Below are 19,080 nucleotides of genomic sequence, written 5' to 3' on the forward strand. Positions count from 1 at the left end.
AACTAGTTGGATGCATTTAGACTCTTCCCACAGGAGACCCAACTTAGGTGAAATCCCGAGTGAACGAATTTGACTCTCAGACCAGTCTCTAGTAGACATTTGTTCTTATCACAGAAAGCACAGTTTGACAATTATTAATGAACATTTCTAGGGCAGCCTCTGTTTAGAAACGAAATGGCAGGGTTATTTGCTGTGGATCATACAGGGAGGCGCTCACCATGTACCTTAAAACTATGCTTGGTTCTATCTAATAAGGATTTATCTAATTGGTGGTTATTTTTCTTAGACCGGCTCAACTTAAAGCACTGAAAATTAAGCATGTAAGATACAAACCTAGAAGAGTAACAGTAGTTACCTGTCTGCCTCTAGAGCAGCAAAGCAATAAGGTCATTTTAAAATATATTTAATTGTTGTTCAAACTCAGAAAACTGCAGTTACAGAGCTACAAAACCACCAACTGTTCAATGGAAAATTGTAGCTGACTGCCAGAAGAAACAACTTTTTTTTCCAACCATACACTGCATACGCCTCAGTGGTGCAGGCAAAGAAATGTATAGCCTGGATACCCCCCAGTCAGAAGTGAGAGAGATGCAAGTCTCTGCCTAAGCGAGGTGATGGCTGAGGAGCAGTAGGAGCCAAAAGCGGGTGCCCTTGAGGGACCATGGAGGACTGCAGGTGCAGTTGCTCGTAACTGTGACAGGCAGCCCTTTACAGAACAAGCACCATCATTGTGGTTAGGGCTAGGAGCTTGTCATGATAAATGACAAGAGTCCACAGTCTGATTCGAGAGACAAGACAATATTTACTAAATTTATTGTACAAAACAAGATGCCAGAAGTCAGAGCAGACATTATTTTAATCCAACTAGCCTCTCTTTTTGCAATAAAACTGCTTAAAGCCATTTAATATTTAATACCATCAAGCCATTCAAAACCAATTTCCATGTCTTCTGGTGTGATCCTGCAGGAGCACAGGAAGATGTGCAGAAAAGAGCCATTGCTGCGTCCTCTTCAGTAAGCGCAAACAGAGCAGTGCAGCACAGATGCCTGCTAAACCGGTTCGCCAGCTCCAGAACTCCACTCCCACCCCAAGTGTCACAGTCCCCATGATCCTCATTCCCCGCTGAAAGCGTGAAATCACGAGCATTAACTTTATGAGCATCCCTCTAGAGGGTGTGACTTTTTCCTGACAGCTCCCAATGTTCTCAGCAAAATTAGTTCAGCTGCTACCATCACATGTACCTAGCAACACCCAAGAAGCCCAGTGTCAGAACTTACGGAGCTCAAAGACAATTTAATCTCTAACTCCCATGACAAAAGTATAGCCCTAGTCACAGAAGGGTTTGTATTTGCTTACTTCTTTTTCTAATGGGAAAGATGTTTTCCATTCAAACGCAGCCATTACCAAATAGCCACAGCTGTCCCACCACCACATTCTGGGTTCCTTCCATAAGCCTTCGTCACAATGTTGAGAAGGTGAGCCCAGGCTCAAAGCTTTAGAGTAGCGATCAACGCACTGTAACTGAAGGGAAGTAAAGATAGAGACAGCAAGGGTTCACATGCTGAGAGAGGCATAGTACACTGCTTCGGGGTGTGGTCCCACCAGTTTCATTTCTGTTTGTTCCTTATTTTAAGAAACCAAAACGAGCACAGGTGCATTCACAACAGTCGACATTATGTGCACAAATAAAGCATTACAGAACGGGACAGCTCACTAGCTCCACCAGTTTATATCAAGGGACTCAAACTAGCGCCCAGGCTCTCTGGCACAACCCAATGCAACCAGACAACCCTGGCAGCATCCCCAGATGGCCAGCAGGCTTGGGTTCCACTGTCCCAGTAAGAGAGAAGCTCATTATTGGGAACCTGTGGCACCTGTCCCAACTGTGACTCTGGGACAGGACAAGGGGAACCCAGATCTCACTAAGGCAGGGTTTCTCAACCCGTGGGTCAGGACCCAAAATTGGGTTGCCAAATTGTCAGAGGGTCGCACATCAGCTCCTATCCCACAGGGCTGGCTGGGCTCGCCTCCCTGCTCCCACAGGGCTGGGTTCCCAGCACCACTCAGGTTTAGCTCGACCGTCATTACGACAGGAGTCCAGATAGACCAAATTTTCAGTGAGTGGCACTGTAACCCAAGGAGCCAAGTCACAACTCCACCCACACAAATCTGGTCCTGTCAGGGAGGTGGGGCCAGATCTGAGTGGCACTGAACCCTGGAGTGGAGAGCAAAGCCCAGCCAGCCCCCACAGCACAGGAGGTGCAGAAGCTGCCACCATGGGGTGAATGCCAGGCAGCACCCCGGGCGGGAAGGAGAGGGCAGGATCCAACTGAAACCACCCCAAGGCCTCTACCCCTAAACTATTTACTGCGTCATGACAGGCCATAAACATTTACAAATGCGTCCTGAGCCCAACAAGGTTGAGAACCACTGCTCTCAAGTACCCAAGACTCGAACTCCACAGGGCTTTAAAGATCAAAGCCAGCATGCTGAACTGCAGCTGCATAGGCACCGGAGGGCTGGCGAGATACGGTCCCTGGAATAAAGCACTGCTACGTAAGGAGACACCCACATTCTGTAATACTCAGTGTTTACATAGCCTCACGTGGCCTAGCTCGCTGGGGATAGGCCATGAATGACAGGGAAGATCATGCTTCTCAATGGAAACGCTCCTGACTACAGCTGGTAGGTGACCATCTAAAGGCAGATGGGGACCCCAATCTGCACCTTTTACTAAGGTGTGGTGAATAGACTATTTGGAGGGCAGCTATAGATTCTACCATCTCTTCCCATTGTCCCACTCCCTCTGCCCCAATTACACCCTCTCTCTCCCCCCAGTTACCAACCAGCTGCTTGCACTACCCTGGTTTTGTGGCATTCAGCCCCTATGGTCAATTTAATTCTGAGACTGTCAACATGGGAGCCAGGTAGTGGCAGCGGCAGTGTCCGAAGTGGACACCTGTCTACCCCACACCGGACGGTGACCCAACCACTTCAGACAGGCGGCTGCAAGGCCAACAGACGCCATAAATCCAAGTGTCTTACAGCCCGTCTAGGATGGGCACAGAACTCCAGCTCCTTCGCCTTGCTGGTTCAGAGAAGCCTCTGTGACCAGTTCCTTCATTTCTTTGCAAAAAGAAAAGGAGTACTTGTGGCACCTTAGAGACTAACCAATTTATTAGAGCATAAGCTTTCGTGAGCTACAGCTCACTTCATCAGATGCATATCGCAGTTTCCACGATATGCATCTGATGAAGTGAGCTGTAGCTCACGAAAGCTTATGCTCTAATAAATTGGTTAGTCTCTAAGGTGCCACAAGTACTCCTTTTCTTTTTGCGAATACAGACTAACACGGCTGTTACTCTGAAACCTTTCATTTCTTTGGTTTTTAAAAGCAAGGAGGGGAAGCAGAGGAAGAGGGAGACACATACACATTCAGGTGGTGAGATAAATTCTTTAAGGAAGGGATTGTCCTTTTGTTCTGTTTTTGTACAGCAGCTAGCGCAATGGGGTTCTGGTCTATGACTAGGGCTCGGAGGCACTACTGCAACACAAATAAGGGAAGAAGATTTAAGGAACATTACGCACACACACACAAACTTGTTACGTCCCCCTGCTGCACACTGCCTATTTAGGCTATAAACCCTTAGAGGCAGGGATGCCTTTGTCATCATGCATCTGTGCAATGACCGGCACAATGCAACTTTGTTCTAGGTGAGACCTGCAGGAGCCACTGTAATACAAAGAATGACTAATTTCCTCCCGCCGTCCCAATAAGCCAAATTGCCTAGTTTTTCCAGGCTGCTCCCTATGCACAGAAGGCCCCCCTTACCCCAGCTCTCTAAGCCACCATCTCCCCTCCTGTGATGCCCCCAAGAAAAGAAGACAGATAAATACATATTTAACATAATGTTATGCCTTCCACTGGGCTTCCTAGCACATCCCTTCTTCTCCAGGCCTGGCTCTTAGACTATGTGCTCTGGAGGGCAGGAACATCTCATTTTGTCTCTTGTACAGACCAAAGCACACGTACTCAGTGCTCAAAGAGCCGTTAGCACTTTCCACTCCCCCACTGCTACCCCTTTCACCCTTGTGCCTGTCAGCCTAGCTACCCCATCTTTCTGCCTTTGTGCTACAGCAGGTACTTGCAAGCCGTGTTCCGGTGCTGCCGTGCTCACCTGCTGCAGTGACACACTGACAAGGAAAATCCTTGACAGTTTCATGCTGCTGCAGATGCAAAGCAATGCAGTGCACCCCAGAGAGCCATACCACCAACGCTGCTGGAGTTTTTCCTGCTCTATCTCCCATTCCCCGTGCAGCAGTGAGGAAAAGTGGGCTCCTACAATCCCATGGTGAATTTAGAAAGGTCATAATTGTGGGAAAGATACTGAGCAAAGTGACCTTAATTGCTCCTGCTATTCTCTTCTATGTAAACGTTTAAGTGAAGTCAATGTAGGCTTTTTGTACCATAAAAGCCCCCAGATTTCTGATCTGTCTCGAGATTCAAAACTGACAAGGAAACTCATGGTTTTTATTTTTTTGGCATGTTCTCCAATTACTATTCCAATCTCCTAACACAAAGGCATCTCGCCTTAACCTAGGAGTTATTCCAAACATTCTTAACACAACAGGAGCAAAATGGAAACAGAAAAGGAAAAGAGAGAACACACCAAATCCCAGAGCGCCTATCCACTCAGTCTAAAATTCAATCAGTTATGTATGCTATGCACAATACTCGCTACTGTACTTCGCAATAGACTGTGTGGAGGGCGGGGGTGAAGATGAAAAACCCTTTGAGCTAAAGTGCACCTGCTAAACTAGCAATCATGCTAACTACTGTATTTGAAATCACTGGTGTTCAATTCAGATACAGAGGAACTCAATCTTCCAGCCTGAGAACCATGCTCTAATGTGGGTGTAATATATTTAGGATCAATCATTATATTTAAAAATAAAAGTAAGGAGCTAGTTGATCGCTACCATCAAATGGACCAATGTTACCACAATGGTTAGAGCGACTGTTCTGTGAAAAGGGACCAATAACAGCACCATGGAGTTCCAGTTCCATTTTTTCCTTGGCAAATACAGCCAGGAGGAACCAGCCAGAGACCCCAGCTGTCAGGAGCAGCAGAGTCAAGAGAGGGACCTCTGGACATTCAGAAAACTTTCTACAGTTTTGAGTGAACTCTCTCTGCCCTATGCTGATTGGCTGTTTGCTCAAACTCTCCCATCCCTCCTCTCCCTCAGACTCACTCCCCATCTGTCTCTCGTCTCCTACCCTGCCCCTTCAGCCCCTTCCCCTTAGCTGATCCCCCTTCCTAACTAGCCCCAAGAAAAAATAATGTCCTGGAACTAACCTGATGTTTGCTTTCATCACACTTTTCACACTACTAGTGTTATCCACCTTCCCCTACCCTGTGTCTGTTTTGTCTATTTAAATTGTAAGCTCTTTGGGGCAGGGCTTATCTGTTAGTCTGTGCAAAGCATCTGCAGTTGTCATTTCAAGGCACGTTCGACAAAGCAGCTCTCCGCAGAAAAAGCTGTCGTACAACTTGACTGTTCAGCAAGCAACATATAAATGAATAATTGCCAACTCACTAGGAGTTGTCAGCTCTTTTGTGTTGTTGCATGAAGGCCTCACAATCTGCAAAAAGTCAGCCAGGTAGATGCTCCTGCTAACTGCATGAGGTCTCATTGCATGTGCCATGTGTGTTCCTCCCACAGGTACCTTCACCGAACCACTGACTGAAATACATGTCAAAGCCACTGAAACCACTGAATAGGCAAGCTTGAAGTCTCTTTCTAACTTTTATAGCAGAGGATTCAAGACCACCAAGATCTTTATGTTTTGCCTCCAGACTGGTGCAAAAGTTCTATGGATGTTCGCAGAGGATGACAGATCTAAAATGCTGTTGAGGAGGAAGCAGAATTCTGTACTGTGCTATCATATGGTCCCCGCTGCAGCCTCTCACTGGAGGTAGAATGCTGTTACGACACTGCAGATGATGCTAGCGTCAGACTCCTAAAAAGCTGATTCTCTGAAGCATCTCAACGGGGACTGAGATGCAAGCACATTACAGCACAACTGCACTGAAGCAGGAGATGAATTCATAATGTGGAGCCAGTATAACATTAACACCGATTCCATATTAAGTATTCTAAGTTACTGCACATGTACAATGTTTGAACCAGACAGTTCAAATTGCAACACAGAGCATTTCCCCTTTTAGGAATCTACTCTAGTAGTGCACAGTAAATAGTTATGGTCCTATTGGTGGTTTGTAATAAGCCCCATTTGTGAGAGGGTTTTGTTACTCTGCTGTCTTCATTTGTTTCATGCTGAAACTTGGCATGAAGTACAGATTCCAGGCCTGCAGTAAAAAGTTAAATAAAATCAGTTTGCTTGTTTTTTGAGACAGGGAAAAAGTGAAGTCCCAGTTTCAAGTTCTTCAATGTTCTTAAAAAGGAAAAAAAAGTGCTAGCAAAATATATCCCCATGGACAGTGACCTTTGGGAAAGTTCTAAATTGCAGAGCAATCCTAGAGTTCCAGTGGCATACTATCAAGCACATATAAACTACAATGTAAATCACAATCTGACAGCAAAGCTATCAGAGATCAAGTGATCAGAGCTGCACTTTGTAAACTGTTTTGTTTAAAACCAGATCTGTATATTGCTTCCTTTTATTTGCTTGGTACTAAAGACCATATCTGTAAAGGCAGAGTTCGGTTAAGACTTCATTTGCTTATGATGCTTATTCTCCACCGCACAGCGTAATCCCCTGGAATGTAAAGATTGGTTAATAGAGGGAAATGACTGAGCTCCCAAAGAGGTGAAGGAACAGGCTGCAGGAACCAAACCAACATAAAAAGTGACAATTCTATATCCATGCAAGTATGATTGATAATAAAGAACAAATGGAGAGGAAGGGGAGCCATAAACAGCATATCACTTTATTTTTCTGGCTGTCGTCATCATCAACTCATGATCTGCCTCAGCTGCCCATCTTAAAACAGATACAATGATACTTGCTCTTTACAAATTGCTTTGAGATCTACAAATAGAAGTACCAAGTACAATTATTATCAGTAATTTCAGATAAAATGGGTATGTAAGGAAAAAAGTGCTACAGTGAAACAATCACTGCAAGCAAAGTTATTCCTGTGCAGGGAGTTTTTCAAAGTGTTCAAGGAGGTGACAAAAGCTCTAGCAGGAATAAAGAGTCTAATGCCACATTCAGATGTTGCAACATATTTTCGCTGCTGCCAATATGAAGTGGTATCAGATGTATTCATAGAGCAACGAAGAGCAGCACCAAGTTTTTCCACAATTCGATTTTATCTAAAAAAATCAACTCAATTTAAAATATCCCAGCTACAGGAGGATTCTAACTTGCCTTCGGGTGGGAGTTACGATTCTTTCCTTATACTGATTTAGGCAACCATGTTTCCTTCTCAGCATCCCACCTATCTGCTGAAGATGAGGTGGTGCATGTAGATGTGGATTCAAAGCAAACCGAGCTACTTTATAAGACCATGTTATTGGCAACAACCAACCTGATCCTGACCCCCAAAAGTAAAGATGCTAGCTGCTTTGCCTTTTTCTTGTATTTAGAGCAGTGGTTCTCAATCTGCAACCCAATCAGCACAGAGCTGTGGCCCACGTAACATCCTCAGGGCCACACAGGTAATACTGGATGCAGCCCACAATGGTAAATAGGTTGAGAACCACTGATTTGGAGTCAGAGTTTGAGGCCAGAAGGGACCACCAGGTCATCCAGTCTGACCTGTATCACTGGCCTTTAAACACCACACAGCACCTGCACACCAAGCCCAACAACCCAAATTAGACCAAGTATTAAAGCCCTCAGGAGTATAAACCATTGTATTTATTTGGTTTACTGTCTTTTCTAGGGTGCTCATCACCTTACTTATCCACACACAATTCTTGCTAATTTTAGCCTAATACCCGTGTGATGTAGGAAAATATTCCATCGCCTTTCATTTTACAGAGCAAAATGAAGCTTGGAGACATTAAGTCATGTAGCAAGTCAGAGGTAGAGCCTGGAACCCAGGTCTCCCTATCCCTCGTCCTATAGCTTAACCACAAGAGCATTTCCATAGGAGTAAGACAGTTGTGTAAAAGGCTTCTTTCCTTTTAAACCAGATCAGGGTCTCCTTTGTCACCTTAACCGGGAGATGGGGTCACCTACAGAGTGTTTGTCTTTATTTCTGACTTTAAGATAAATGTCCATGACCTAGCTTGGATGTCACAAACTACTGCTACCTAGACTAGTAAGTAATGATGACTATCAAGTTGCACCACACCTATACACAGAGACACACCTGAGCCACTTTAAAGCCATTAGCTGAACCATTTGGCTAACTCTGAGAAACAAGCTAAGTCACTATCTGATCAGACACCTGGACAGACCAACTGAGAAGCCAAAAAACTCCCACCCTATTTGTGAAATTCAATTTTCCACACTTCTAATCAGGAGATCACATAGGAGCTGCTTATTCAGGTTCTTATAGCTGCATTAAAAAGTACAAGCCAACTGAAAGATGTATGCTGCTGAAGAAAAGCATCCTGCATCAAAGTTGGATTTTCATGTGCATGTGTGTGTTTTTGTTTTTCATTCTGTTGATTAAGAACCGCTATTAGGGAAAGGAAGAGGAAAGCAGACACAAAACGTAAACTCAGATTCACTAAATCTGTCTCTTCACAAAAATGGCTTCAGCAAAATTTTAAGATTATAATGCCAAAATAGCCAGGGATGTACCTTCCTGTTTGAGATCCACTCTTTTCCTTGTCATCTTGCTGCATCTGCAAACCACAGAGGCATTTGAGCTGTAGCTTCTTCAATTTAAGGAAGAGGAGCTGCTGGCACGACTCACTTTATGATGGACCTGAACTTTGGTGTTTAAAACGACCCCATGGTCCAATATTGACATTTGGGTCACAGTACACCCAGTTTCTGGCAAAGTAAGGGTTAACTGACACTAGGATTTATGGCTGTGGTGGCTTTTCTTCCTATACCTCCTAGTTTGGGGGAGGGGCAGCTGCTACATCATTTGCATTCCTATAATTGTATTTCTAATTTACCGTAAAGTCACAAAACTCTGGACACAAACATATCTGATGCTTTGATCTAACACCTAAATACATAAAACTCTATAGTTGCCACCTAGGCAACTTCCTACCTTCCGTTCATACAATCCAAAACCCTGGAAATGCACTTATTGATGGTGTTCAAAAGCCAGCGTGGCTCCAGGCTGCACAACCACCACAGAATTTGCTACACAATTAGCTATGTTGCACAGCCAAAGGAAAAGCAAGATTCCCTAACACAAAGGAAACATCAGTTCAGCAACAGGTGTCGGCATCTGCAACTGGTAACAAGTAATGATATATGTTCCTCTGGACAACTGGCCTTCCCAACCTTCTTTACACTCAGTAAATAAAGTAGGATGGCCATCTCCACACCAGAATCAGCATCTAGTACACAACTATGAGAACATTATGTAGCTTCTTCACAACAGAGCCAAGAAAACTAGCTGTGCAGGATCTCTTTCATACTTCTCCCCACTCCCCTTCACCAGCTTGCTGGAATGAAGTTGGAGAAGCACTACATTCCATTCCCCACCGCTGCCAGTGCCACATTGAGGCCCCGGTAATTAGCTACCTGTTAATCAGGGTTATTTAAATTTGAGTCCAACGGTCAACTAAATGACAACATGGACTATTTGGCACTTTGAGATCACCTGATGAAAAGAGCTATACAAGAGCCAGGTATTCTTATTAGTTTTTAAGTTGACGCACAAACATCCAAAGCCCAATTCTGCTCTGTGTCTGCATAAGTGAGGGTAACTTGGGTAAGGGTTACAGAGTTGGCTCTATATCCTAGCTTCACATACTACAGTGTAATAAAAAACGAGGTTCACTCCTAATACAGGAAACTGCCAAATAACAGGACTTCAAAGACTTCTACAGTTACATTTTCACATGCTTTATTTTCTTTTTTAATAGAAACAAACATGCCCTTCCCTCTGCCCACTCATTCGTGTTGTCTTGGATACCTTTTTTTCATCCATCCAGACACCACCCGCTAGTCCAAGTGATACCGTTAGTACATCTGTCCACTGTTTTGGTAAATGGGCAAAGAAAAGATCATTTGCATCAAGTTTAAATGCTGCTTCCTTTGTGTGCAAAGTCATCCGCAATGTTAGTATATTCACGTACTTCAACAATGTGCAGCTGAATGCAACATCTTGGCCCACGCTATCTTACTGGGTTTTGTACTCTTTGTGTCTTTCTACATAAGAAACCATGTAAGATCTTTCGCTTGGATGTCAAGTTTACTGAAAGTGTTAAATGAATTACACAGGCAACAATGATTTGACTGCTTTAAGATTAAGAAAACCACACCACGCGAGGTCCTGTAGCCAGCAATAAAAATTCCGCAGGTGCAGAACTTCCACACCACCCTGTCGACCTAGAAACACCTAGGGATTTATTACAACCTACTTCAGAATTCTCTCACTTTTCAAGTGGAAATGGCCCATGAGGTGTTACAGAATTCTAGTGGCTCTGATTTTATTATTGGTGTAATCAACTGTACAGCTTGGAAATTAACTACATGAGCAATGCCTCTGCAAGTGATGCTGTATCTATGCCTCAAGTAAGGCTAAAGTTACAGCAAGGCTCAACAGTCAGATCACTGGTGGACACCCAAGTTTACCAGATGAAATAAAGAACGGAAATTGTTCCCAGTGAATGTCCTAGGCCGCCCCCCCAATCACAGGAATTAGAGAATTAAAGACCATCTCCGATCAACTTGTCCATCCCTCTTGCCTTTGCATTATGCTGTCAGTTTCTCAGTATATGAGTTCACTTTCTGTTATGTCAAATTAGGTTAAGTTAAAATAATTATTTCATTCCTTTCACTGTTAACCGCTTCAGGAAGTTTAACAATCTAAATGCCAATTATTTTCTAAGATTTTTTTCAAACCCACTTAATATTTCAGTAAAAACCTATTTCAAATAAATGCAAAACAAAAACTTGCAACCACAATATTAAATTTACAGTAATACCCAGGGATGCCCCAGTTTTGTTTGATTTTTTAAGCATATAATTTAAAGTAGTTTTTTCCCCTATGTAGATGATGCATGAAGGAGAAAGTCACTGTTAGAAAAGCTTAGAACTACGGGCATACAAACCTCAAACCAGACAAATTAGAGTCTAGTAAAACAGCATATAATTTACATTTTGTTATGTCAATCACAAGCAGCATCTTGAGGCTCTTTACGACTAGTACACCAAACCACAACATAAAAAATGTTTTAAATCATCCCCTACAGAGAGAATAGCTAACTGTCAACTATTCAAGGGATTTCCCTAAATGAACAAGCAACTAGATTCTTAGAATTAACTCTCTTCAATATCAGTGTTTTGAACACACATTTACTACCTATTTCCTCAATCAATTACAGAAACTATACCATAAAAACGGACTTTACACAGCTACAGAAAGTCAAACTGGAAGATTAACACACAGATTGTAATAATCTATGATCTTTATTACCTTGAGCAATCAATCAGCAGATGACCAAGTGGCCCAGTAGTCTGGCAGCCCAGCACTGGCATATGGGACAGCTATGGGATCAGTCTCAGAATTCCTTGCTCTCTGGCTAGAAGAACCAGAGGCTGAGAGAGTCAGAGAAGACGCTCACAAGGGACAAACGGAATAGCCTGTACCATGTGCGCGCACATACACACAACTTTTCCTTAGATCTCTTAACTAAGTACTAAGGCTGGCGGTAGTAGCACTGATGGTCTAGGCAGGGTAAATCAACAGCATCAGACCTACATTTCCATTTCCACTCCCACCACTGATGGGAGATTAAAAGAAAACTCAGCATAGATGCACTACAAAGCAAAAAAGTAAACACAAGGCAGTAGAGTTGGATGGAACAGGGTCTAGCCCCCTTTTGTTCCAGGATGATTGGTAGAGCCCTGAAACCTGCAGATAGCCAAAAATATCTACACCCGCAGTTGCCAATATCCACGGGTCATTTTTGCGGATTGCAGATCGGCTGTGGATACAAATGTTGTATCTGTGCAGGGGTCTAATGATTGGGAGTCAGAGGACAAAGAATGCAACATTAAGATAGGTCAGCTACAAAATAAAGTCAGGAAATGCAAAGGTCAAGGAATATACAGCTATGTTAACTTGACCAGGTTGCACATATGTAGTAATTCCTGTGCCAGCTTTTGAGATTGGTGGTGATGGGAGGAGGGTGTTGTTTGTGGTGGATTTGTATTGTTTTGGTTAAAGGGACATCAATTTGCCAGTTTAAAAAGAAAGTTAAAAGTAGTTTCAGTTATTACACCTGCCCAAGTCCCTCTCCTCCTTCCCCTGATGCCTTTTGTAGGTTTATACCATATTTTCCTACTTTTATCAGTGTTTTTCTGTCCCCAGTGCTCAGTAAGAGACTCAGACAAACAAGAAATTGCCTATACAAAGTGCCAACAAATGCACAGGTCAAACTGAAATAATATCTCTCTCTAGTCTTGCAGTTAATATTAAGTGCTCTTTGTAAGAGAAGTAAAAATTTCAAGACAGTTTAGAGCCATTCATTTAACCCACTTCATCCATGAGTGACCCTACTTTCTCTCATTTTCAGGTTAAGGCACTGGGTGGTTTGTTGATTTGGGGGAGGCAGGTGAGAAAGGGGAGGCAGAGAGACGATTGTGCTGCATCTACACAAACTGTCCCAGAAGCAGCATAAAACACACCACCACCCACCACCACCACCATATTCACCCTGTCTGTTGTGGTCTGACCATGGGCCGAAGCTGGGCCCATGGTCAGACCACAACAGGCAGGGAGAATATCTACTAGTGAAGAAATGGCTTTGCTAAACCCTGCTAAACGTCTTAACAGATGCCTTGTTGAGCATGCTCACAAGTGACTTTTCACTTGCTTATAACTTGTTAACCAACCAGAGCATTGCCCCTCCTCCAGTCATGAACGTGCTCTTTAAAGAGCTCTATTTACATGCCAAGTCTCAAAGTTCAGCTGCTACCAAAGCAACATGGAAAAATTTGTGGTTTTATTTTATTATTATTCTGCAGTGAGGTTTTCAGACTTGCACAGCACAACGTGGCTGATCAAGCTTCCTTCAAACTTCCAAAAAGGATTCCCCTTTCAGCCGAGAGCAAGCGTTCAAAATCTCAGTCCTGCAGGACACCTCCGCAGAATTTTAGGAATGAGGGGTTTTGAACCTTAACAGTTTAGCAGCCTTAATTGGCTCAAGGTCTGCTTTGCCTAGAATTTACTTTCAAACCCCTGTGTGTGACCAGGACTCCCTCTTTCAAATGGGTCCTCAAAGCTCAACCTCTTAATTGACGCTCACACCCACCTGAGCCACACCAGTGAAACTGCTGTTCCCTGCCCTTTATTTAAAAACGGCATTCCAAGATAGAGTTTTCCTTTAGGTCTCCCAGTAATTATGTACGGGATTTCTATTGTGCATTTAGACAATATGCTCCCTGTGGTTTTCTTGTACAGTGACAATCACATTGCCAGTAATTTTAATAATAATAATAATTTCAGTACCTCCAAGTAGATGCATGTACAGCAGTATATACAAAAGCAATTCCTTTACAAAAAAAAAAAGGGGGGGGGGGATTAGTAATGGAAACAAAAACAATTATACCAAGGATGCTAAGACAGCACCACACACTATGCTAAGAGCGGCAAGATTGTTAGGAACGGACAACTGAACACACCAAAATCTTACCAGTGCCAATCACAAATGATACCATCTCTCTCCCATGCCCATCACACCAGAATGGAGTAAAAGCAACAGACTGGAAAGTTCCAGACAGAAATAGTGATGACGTTGCCAAGAACTTTCAGAGGTGAGTCCAACTTCCTAAAAACCACCAAGAAGCCAGTGGAAGCTAGAAACGGCCCAGACGGGCTGTCATGTATTTCCTATTTCTCCGTACTGGCAACCAGCCACAAGGTCCCATCACTTACAGTAAGTCTTTGACTGCACACGCAAGACTTGGAGCCTTTTCAATGCTTGAAAAGGCCCTTTGCTTTTCAGAGATCGGCTTGTAGCATCACCCACACAAGGTGTTATTGTAATGCCCGTAAAAGATCTATGTAGAGACACTAACACTTCCCCCTCCACCCCACAAAAAAGCAATGCCAAGTTTTTAAGGCTCTTCTTCCCAAGACACACAACTAGCCAGCTCTTCACATCCTTCTTCCACTCTCTTCTCAATAGACACTGGGCCTCATGCCTCCACCATCACTTCCTTTGGGTCCCTCTTAAAGTGTCACCACTGTTACCTCAAAAAAATCACTTCACTAACAATCATTTCTTTACCAATGTTACAAGGACCTTACATTATTCAGTACTTTTTACAAATGCTACGTGGGTCACTATTTATGTTCTGCTTATTATTTGCATTTCTCTCAGTTTGGACAATGAATTAAAAAAAATCAACTAAATCAGTCTCACTTTCACTCTTTAATTGTGCAAGATTGGGGCTCCAGACAAATATACATTCTGATCAATGCTGGATCATAGCTGTTTTCACTGGAATTATTTTTTAATTGTGCAAACATTTTTATTGGCTTGGGGATTTAAAATAGCTTGTTTTAAAAAAATGTAAATGATGAGTCAAATTTAAGCTAAAAGTGTTGCTTCAAATATATACTTCTTCCAAGAGACCAAGAAACCCCGGTCTCTATCCCAGTACTAAATTACAGACAATTTAAGTAAATATGGAACTAACCAGACATGTATGAAACTTCATGTAGATTTTTCTTACATGATATCCTGCAGCTTTACATGGTCTATTTAGATTACAAGCTCTTTGGAGTAACGCCGTTTTTTCTTAATGTCCATAGCACACTTTCAGTGCTATGTATATAAATAATCAGATATGCGAGTGGATAACATAATTTCTGTTTTTATTGAAAACTAAGTTTTGCTCTAGTCATCATCCCTCCACTGATTCCCCAGCTATCTTTCACTGCGGTTCCCCCATCGCCACCGAAATCAGTGGGTTAATGATTAATACCCAGTACAGACCAAATCCAGAAAGAAAAAAATAGAAAGAAAGACACAGCTCTCTCAATTAGAAGAGATGCAAAACTGTCACAGGAATCAAAGATACCTAGACACAGCACAGAATATTCACAAGTCACCGGGAAGCATGACCATTTCATTTTTTAAATGAAGGTAGGCTAGTAGACAATACAATGCACCACACCAACTAAGCAGTAGCAAAATTCTGACCACAAGCCCTTAATTCTGTCAACCAAGAACATATGTAAGGATATAAGAAAACGGCCACTGGGTCAAACCAAAGGTCCATCTAGCCCAGTTTCCTGTCTTCTGACAATAGCCAATGCCAAATACCCCAGAGGGAATAAACAGAACAAGTAATTTCATGACAATTTCTCCCTGTTTTAAAGCACCACACTTCCACATAAAGGAGTTCCCTCCTCTCTCTGGGCTGAAAGGTCCTTTTATTATTCTCTACAGAGGTAATATTGCAGCTAAACAAATTCACCTCCATGCCCAACAGACCAATCCAAGTGACACTGGGCACAAACTAAGGACAATGCTTTCATAATGGCTGAACCACTAGCTAACATTCCTGCCCAGGCCAGGTGCACACCTGCTCCCAAGTACGCACCCATCCCATGCACAAAACAGGGCAGGAGGATTTAGCGCAAAAACAGCTTCCTGTGCCTAAGACGCTACCTGCACTAGGACCCCTAAGGGACAGGGTTCTCACAACCAGCCCTGCAAAGTCAGATGCACAATCCCTCCCCCCCCCCACAAATTCCCAAATGACACCACAAAAAAAACTGAAAAAACAGATTAGAAAGAAGAAAAGGAGTACTTGGGGCACCTTAGAGACTAACCAATTTATTTGAGCATGAGCTTTCGTGAGCTACAGCTTCGCCAATCATGAGCTGCCCCAGCAGCGCCAACCCCCCATTCACTGTCTGCATCAGCAGCCTCCCTGGCGCCCCCAGTGGCTGTCCCCACACAAGAACATCCCCTTGTTCATAGTCCCCAAAAGGACCCGTGTATGCATGCACACTGTGCCTCAAAGAGCAGTCCCCCAATCCGTGCACCGCCCCCGATTCTCACACTCCCAGCTCCCCAACCTCCATCCCTGTCTCCAGCTTCTCCACACCCACTGCACACAGCATCCAGCAGCCCTGGCTGTGGAACCCCACAGCTGTCCATGCACCCAGCCCGCCTGCAGCCCCCCCAGGCAGCCCCCATGTATCATGCCCCTATCTTCCCCCACCCCCTCCCGCTGAGCCCCATCCCACCTACCGGTGCACCCTGCCTGCAGGACCCAAAAAGCACCCCGCCCCCCACGGGCCTCCCCCTGCTCCCCATGCACCCCGCCCCCCATTGCCCCACACACGCCTCCCCTACTCCCCCATTGCCGCACACGCGCCCCCCTGCTCCTCGCCCCCCATTGCCCCCCATGCACCTCCCCCTGCTCCCCATTGCCCCCCACGTGCCCCCTGCTCCCCATACACCCCACCCCACGCGCCTCCCCCTGCTCCCCATTGCCGCACACGCGCCCCCCTGCTCCCCGCCCCCCATTGCCCCCCACGCACCTCCCCCTGCTCTCCATTGCCCCCCATGCGCCCCCCAGCTCCCCGTCCACCCCGCCCCCCATTGCCCCCCACGCGCCTCCCCCACCCCCCATTGCCCCCCCCGCGCCCCCCTGCTCCCCATTGCCCCCCCCGCGCCCCCCTGTTCCCCGTGCAGCCCGCCCCCCTCGCGCCCCCTGCTCCCCGTGCACCCCGCCCCCCACGCGCCCCCCCCCGCTGCCCGTGCACCCCGCCCCCCACGCGCCCCCCCCTGCTGCCCGTGCCCCGTCCCATCCCCCATCTGTGCACCTCCCCCCCCCAGTGCCGTGTCCTGCCCTTGCCCGCAGCGCCCGGCGCAGTGGGAGGGGCGGCGTCCGGTCCCCGCCCCCCGGGGGTGTCTCCGAGGGAGGCCCCCGGCCCCGACGGCCCCTTACCCCACTCTCCGCCGCCGCCAGTGCAGCCCCGGTCCCCGTCCCGGCTCCGTCCCCTCGCCCAGCGCCTCCGGCTCCGCAGCAGCGAGCGGGGCTCCGGCACGTGACAACGCCCCGCGCCCCCATAGGCTGGAGCTGCCGGGCAACGCGAGCCCGCCCCCTCCCTGCACCTGAGCGAGCGCCTTACGCTAACCACGTAGGGATGCCGGCCCTCACGACGCAAACGGCCGGCTCGCCGGTAGGCAAATGCCCCCCTGCAAAATTGACGTAAAGTCCTCTCGCTTCGAGAAGCCGGCCCCTTACCTGAGACCATCGCTCCTTGCGTGAGCGGCGTAACCTCGCCGGCCTCCCGTCCCTTCGCGTTTACGGAGATTCCGTAAGTCTGGTGGTTAGGGAAGGCCGAGGCCGCACCTGAGACAGTTCCGTACGTAAATCCCGTAACTCTTCAAAGAGGTCAGTGTCTCTTACGGACTTTCCGTAACGCTCCCGGCACTGGGGCTGCACCTGAGGGTGCTTTTCTTAGGCAAGCGCGGTAGCCGCCACTAGCGTAGGTAATGCTGTGATGCTTGCGCAACTTTCGTAGTAGAGTTGGTGGAGTCCCCTCTGCCCTTCCCTTGGGGGTGGGGCGGGAGTGAGGGGCTGAGGTGAGGGGCAGGTGGGAGCAGGGGTTCTTCGTCCCCACCTCGGACCTAGGGAGCTGTTCCCATTCCCCCCCCCCCCCCGAGGCATTATCCTCACCAAGTGAGCAAAAACCATGAGCCTGGCCTTAAAAATGTACAACATTCAACAAGAAGAACCTCTAGCTGTTGGGTTATTCTCATTTGCTTTCCATTTCCTGAGCAGGTAAGGGTCATGTTTTCCAGCTTTTCCCCACAAACACAAGGGTTAATGACTTTTTGGCTTCCCTAATTAAAGCTGAGATTCACCCATAATCACTTACTGCTGGAGCTGCAACTTTAAGAAAAAAAAAAACAAACCCAAATCAATAGACGCCTGGTAAGCACCGGAACCTAACCAATAGGTTTATTCAAGTCAACCTCTAGCTTTCCTGCAATAGTTCTTCCTAACCCAGGTCATCTGTCCATTCTAGAACTTCAGGTACAGAATGAACACTTGAGAGTTACCATGATCACTTCAGATGTAGAGCATCTCAATCAAATACACTGATGTGTCCTTAAAGCTCTGCAAAAACTGTGAGTGTGGGGTATTTTGGGTGCCTGTTTGATGGAAACCTTAGGTTTTGCTTCAGTGGAATTACCACAGGTTTACCCCTAAAACATGAGGCAACCCTAGCCAATATTTTCAAATGAGTGCCTAAAGTTAAGATCATAAAGCCGTAATTAGGTACCTAAGTAAGATTTTTCTGAAGAGGTAGGAACATCAGTCAGTGGAAATTGGCAGCACCAACTTTCAGGTGCTTATGTGTCTACACACCCAATTTTCAAGACGTTAGCCCATGGTAGTAAACTATACAATATCACTTTTTTCCCTGAAGGATCCTAAGTTCCCTTTTAAAAACAAATTTTATACCTATGGTAAAAATTAAAGGGGTCCACTTCTGGGATGGAAGGCATGAATAGCCAATCTGCACAGCATACCGCACCACATGGGCTGAGGAAATATTTGACTGAGAAGGACAATGGGATCACGAGATCTTCAGTGCCCAGGTAGAGCAGTTCCTAATGTCCCAACTTGTAGCAAGTGGCAAGGAACTCAGTTTGTTTCCTTGAAGAATAAATGGCTGAGCTGTACCTGAGCTTTCTTGGTTTCTAGATATTTTACACCAAGCGTGGAGCCCTTGGGCCCTAACCCTGAAAATATTACAGGTATGCTTAATTTCATGCACTATAAATAGTCCCATTGAGGTCAGTGGAAATAGTTACAGTGTGTAAAGTTAACCATGGAGTGGGATCTAAGCCATCACCCGAGCTTTACAGTTATACCTTTATAAGTCACCTCATGTTTCTGCCATGTAAACAGGGGACAACATTAGAATGTTT

The 19,080-nt window shown here is 45.5% G+C and overlaps 1 protein-coding gene across 2 annotated transcripts in view; it reads right to left on the reverse strand.

The window, feature by feature from the left end:
* Positions 1-17,192, reverse strand: part of STRBP (spermatid perinuclear RNA binding protein) — an 84,201-nt gene extending 67,009 nt beyond the window's left edge. For both annotated transcript variants that reach the window (XM_084650301.1, XM_084650298.1), the window contains exon 1: positions 17,084-17,192. The gene's annotated coding sequence lies outside the window, so the exon portion shown is untranslated. The remainder of the gene's footprint in view (positions 1-17,083) is intronic.
* Positions 17,193-19,080: the final 1,888 nt, after the last annotated feature.

This window comes from Lepidochelys olivacea (assembly GCF_965140295.1).
Source record: "Lepidochelys olivacea isolate rLepOli2 genome assembly, chromosome: 16".
In the NCBI taxonomy this organism is placed as follows: Eukaryota; Metazoa; Chordata; order Testudines; family Cheloniidae; genus Lepidochelys; species Lepidochelys olivacea.